General features: G+C 46.3%; 1 long non-coding RNA gene across 1 annotated transcript; it reads right to left on the bottom strand.

Moving 5' to 3' along the window:
- Positions 1–1,548: 1,548 nt before the first annotated feature.
- On the bottom strand, positions 1,549–4,562 carry LOC141087656 (uncharacterized). The gene is made up of 3 exons (XR_012231711.1): positions 4,449–4,562; positions 4,199–4,348; positions 1,549–2,000 (listed from the first exon to the last, which is right to left on the bottom strand). It is a non-coding gene; the product is annotated as an uncharacterized lncRNA (long non-coding RNA).
- Positions 4,563–5,191: the final 629 nt, after the last annotated feature.

The following is a 5,191-nucleotide window of genomic DNA, read 5'->3' as shown; positions in this document are numbered from 1 at the left end:
TCGCGTGGACACACGCATCCAGGAGGGGTGGTCACTGTGGCTATATGCAGACCACAAAACTCCTGGCAGGGTTTACTGGTGGCCGCACAGGGCTCGGGATGTTAAAAAAATATATTCGGGCCTGCGCCTTTTGTGCTCGGAATAGCCTCTCTAAACGAAGGGTGGAGACGCCTGCCGACACACGGTGGCGTTCCACTTTAACTTCTGCTCCCATTGTCTCCCACGGGTCCCTTCTCAGTCTGGGCGATCTTGTCGCCCCTGATGCCTTCCACTTGTCTCGGCTCTCGCTGTCACCTACCGGGACATCAGACTCGCCTTCGGACAAAACATATATGATAATGCCCAGTATCAGAGAACGAGACAAGGCGGTGACCATGGTCCAAAAACGCCTTGTGCTTGGAATACCACTCCATATGCTAATCTTAAAAAGGAGAAAACGGAGTAACGGATCCAAAATATATGCAAAAGTATAAATTTTATTAGTACTCACATCAAGTGCTGACAAGTATACAAGTTGACTAAAATAGGGGGGATAAGCCCCAATGATACAACAATCAGGACAGACAAGGACAGGGTAAATAAAATGATACCAGTGCTAGAAATCTACATGGCACAACGTTCAGTCAGCCCATGGGCATTGCACATAATAGACATATGTCTAATGGTAAAAGATGGCATACTCAATTAAATGTGTATTGTACATAGTTGTACATTTCTAGAGCGCCAAAAAAACCATACAGAGGGGTCAATGTGCAAGTCCAATGGACACTGAACATAAATGAATCAATGACATGTGAAAGGATTCTTAAATGGTTAATAACATATGTATCAGCATATCAAAACTGCGCAATTGTGCCAGAGGGAACCCGGGAGACGACCCGCCCAGCGGTCCAAATGACCGAAGTGTGGAAACAAGTAAAGGCAGGCTGCTTACCGGGGAGCAGAGGAGGTGAAGGCCCATGCAACGACCCCCGACGTACGTTTCGCGCCCGCCACAGGCGCTTTATCAAGGGAGTGTTGACTGAGGTGAACCACCATGTTTTTATGCAGAAAGACCTCCCACTTGAAAGCGGTCACATGGGGCAGGTCTACCAACCAAAGGCAGCGGACAGAGCATGCGCAGTGCAGCTCACTCAAACCAGGAAGTGATCAATAGTATGGTCAAAAAAAAAAAAAAAGCGGGACAAAACCGCACTCATATGAAAAACTAGATAGCATCGTTACCCTAGACGCCTGCGCAGTGTATTGCGTTGACAAAAAGTGTCAGAGCTCAATGAATGATAAAGATGTAATCAGACCATAATAGCGGCGCATACTCAGTGCAACACCTCAGTCCTCCAGGAAATGGGGCAGGCGTCACGCGTCAGGGAAAACACAGAGGGAAATTAACCCCGTGTATAACCTGAGGCGGGCAGACGCCCAAACCCATATCGGAGCAACGGGTGAGCGCAGGTATGCGCACTAAGGTCACAGCATAAAGAATCAGGAGAAGAAAATTTTAAAAAAAAAATATATATATATATAAAAATAAATAAATAAATAAAAAAAAAAATAAAAAAAATTTAAAAAAATAAAATAAATAAAAAATAAATAATAAACCAAGGTCACGAAGACAGACCATGGAGGAAATACAGTAAAGATAGTGACATCAATCATAATTGGGGCAAACAATATAAACACATTATATGATAGTGTGTGCTACCAAAAATCCAGAGCACCAGTAAGGATTGTAAAGGCACACAATAAGATTGATGCAACAGTCCAGAGAAACTTTTTTTTTTTTTTTTATATAGTAATAGATGAGTGACCCGAACACGATGGAGTGTCCGCATTCTCCATAATATCAATATGCCGTGAAACGATGATGAAGGTAGATTTTCTTTCCAGATCCAACAGATAATAAACGCAGGCGTGGGTACGGACATCCAGAATAGAGGGGTCCACACCACACAATGGTACCAGTGAGTCCACATGTAGCCAACACAGAAAACACAGGGAAACTAAAAAAAATATAAAAAGACGAAAAGTTAAAATCATACAAACCGAACGTTGATAGGGCCTAAAAAATAAAACAGTGGTGAGTGCAGCGGAGACAGCAGAAGCTACAAAAATGAGGAGAAACTCAGAGATTCGTTAAGTCCTTTGGGGGTCATGGTATCCAGAGCGACGATCCACTTAGCCTCTCTCTGGGCCAACGCCTTTTTGTAATTTCCAGCTCGGATTCCCAAGTGTACACATTCAATACCTCTTACCATGAAGGACCCCGGGTCACAATCATGGGAGGATCTGAAGTGACGTGGGATGGTCTTAAGGGTAGTAGGATCGACCACTGTCTTGGCCGCCCGAATGTCCCTAACATGCTCACGAACTCTCACACGTAATTCTCTTGATGTGAGGCCCACATATATCAGTGGGCACCCACATGTCGCGTAGTATATGACATTAGTACTTCTGCAGGAAATGTGTTGTTTGATGTGAAAATTTTTTTCACCATCGGAGGACTGAAAGGAGGAGCAGCGAAGGACATTCGGGCAGGCAACACAGTGGCCGCAGGGAAAACACCCCCGAGTTGGACCAGTAGATCCAAAGGGGTTCGTTGTCGTCGCGATGTAATGGCTCTTGACCAAAAAATCCCTCAAGTTTCTACATCATCTTGAAGTCATCAGAGGACGATCACCGATAACCTGGCCCAAAGATGGCTCCGAGCCAAGAATTGCCCAGTGTTTGGCCAAAATGCTCCTCATGTGTTCCCATTCATGATTGAAGGTAGAGATGAAACGTATTGGGGCAGATCCACCTGACTTAGCAGATCTCCCAGTATTATCACGCCTCGGATAAAGCAAGTCCCTACGGGCAGTAGCCCTGGCTCTACTGTAACCCTTTCGTATGCTCCTGTTACTATATCCCCGGTTGCAAAAACGAGTCTGTAGGTCCCTAGCTTGCCTTTCAAAACCATCCTCGGTGGAGCAGATCCGCCTCATCCTGAGGAACTGACCGACAGGAACGGCCCTGATGGTAGAGGTGTTATGTGCAGACTCGGCATGGAGTAAAGAGTTGACAGAAGTGGGCTTCCTGTACACGTCAGTCTGGATCCGGCGTGTATCGTCGATCTCCAGTGTGACGTCCAGGAAGTCAATAGTTTTAAGATCATATTTAAATGTCAATCTAATGTTAAAAGTATTAACATTGAGCCATGCCATGAAGTCCCCGAGCTGCTGCAGCGTCCCGTCCCAAAAAAATAAAACATCATCGATATAGCGGTGCCAGCACAGCACATGGGAAGCGGCCAGCGCGCCCTCGTCGCCAAAGATGGATCTCTCCCAGGCACCCAAGAAGAGATTAGCGTACGAGGGCGCACAGGCCGCGCCCATCGCCGTGCCGCACCGCTGAAGATAGAATTGATCTTTGAATACAAAAAAATTGTGGGTAAGGACAAACTGCAGCAGCTCAAGGAGTAGTCCACACATCGGGCCGTCCAGGTCGGACATCCCCAGGAAGAGGCGGACCGCATCCAAACCGAGGGTATGGTCAATACATGTATAAAGGGACTCTACGTCCGCGGTCACCAAAAAGGTATGACCGTCCACAAGGACGCCGTCAACCCGCGTGAGGACGTCCGTTGTGTCTTTAATGTAAGATGGTAATAATTCAACCAGTGGTTTGAGGTAGAAGTCAAGAAATTTACATACTGGGTCACAGAGCCCTTCAATACCAGACACAATCGGACGGCCAGGCGGCTCGACGGCGTCCTTGTGGATCTTAGGCAAGAGATAGAAGGTGGGTGTCTTTGGGGTTCGGACCATCAGCCCCTCAAAGACCGTTTTGGTTATAATACCCCCCTCCAAAGCTCGAACAAGAATACGCTGAAGGGAGAGCGAGAAGGAGGCAGTCGGGTTATAGGATAACCTTTCGTAAGTATTACGGTTTCTCAATTGCCTATGTGCCTCACATTCATACATATGTGTAGGCCATACCACGACATTCCCCCCCTTGTCAGCAGGTTTGAAAACCACCCCCGAAAGTGATTGTAATTCGGAGATAGCCTTCCGCTGTCTCCATGTGAGGTTGTCAAATTTACGTCTAGATGGTAATTTTCTGAAATCCTCTGCGACTAGTTTTGTGAAAATGTCGATGGCGGGACTGAGAGACAGGGGGGGGAATCTCGTGGATTTCGGCAAAACGTGTGGAGGAAACTTACTCCTACTTGGTGGTGTCTGCTCATCGAGAAGATCCTCCAAAACTCGAAGTGCCTCCATCTCACTCTCCGTCAACGACTCCTGAGAGATATTCTTATGGTGTAGCTTGCGTAATAGTAGCTTTCTGGAGAACAGGTGAAGATCCTTCAGTGCTACAAAAAAGTTAAAGGGATTAGTGGGGGAGAAAGTCAGTCCACGACTCAAAACCTCCAACTGGGGTTGTGTAAGAGCATGTGTTGAGAGGTTAACTACCTGAAGGCCACCAGCTGAGTAATCAGTAAAATTGCGTCCGGTGTATGTCTTCTTTCTGGCAGATTGCCGTGTAACCACACGTTTAGTTACGGGGTCAGAGCTGGAGCTGAGGGTAACACCTGGATGAGACAGCTGCACCGATGCCTCGTCGTCAACAGAAACAGTGGATTTAATAGATGTAGATCTAGATCGAGAACGTGACATACTCCTATGTAACTGTCTGGATCTATCGGGAGGATGGCGCCATCTGTACACATGGGCCGTTAATTTATCCTGTATATCTCGTTTGAGTTTCTTCGTCTTGGTTGCTTGTGTTTCTTGGGCCCATTTTTGGAGGTCAACATCAAGTTCATCGTTAAACTTTTTGAGTGATTCCCCAGTTAAGCCTTTTTGTAAATCCAATTGAATAATTTCGATCTCACTCTCAAGAAGAGTAAGCGTTTTTTTATTTTGTGTTTTCAATAGGTCCAAAAAACCCATAGAACATACATTGGCCAACGCCTCCCACTTGGCTTTGAAATCATCATCCTAAATGGGGAAAGAGGGGAAGACCTGTATACGCAGACCCCTAGGGATAAGATTATTCTGAATATATTTGTCAAGAAATTCATGGTTCCACCATATGCGTGTGCGTTTCCTGAGCAGATCTCTGAATTTCAACATAGCTGCTTGCATATCACCGCTGCAACCACCAGTGTCCCCGCCACTACTGTCCTGGAAAGCATAATTAAGCTGCGCACGCC

The sequence above is a fragment of the Dendrobates tinctorius genome, unplaced genomic scaffold (genome assembly GCF_039654945.1).
Source record: "Dendrobates tinctorius isolate UK_male_01 unplaced genomic scaffold, ASM3965494v1 ptg000035l, whole genome shotgun sequence".
Taxonomy (NCBI): domain Eukaryota; kingdom Metazoa; phylum Chordata; class Amphibia; order Anura; family Dendrobatidae; genus Dendrobates; species Dendrobates tinctorius.
This window is presented reverse-complemented; position numbering and strand designations above follow the sequence as displayed.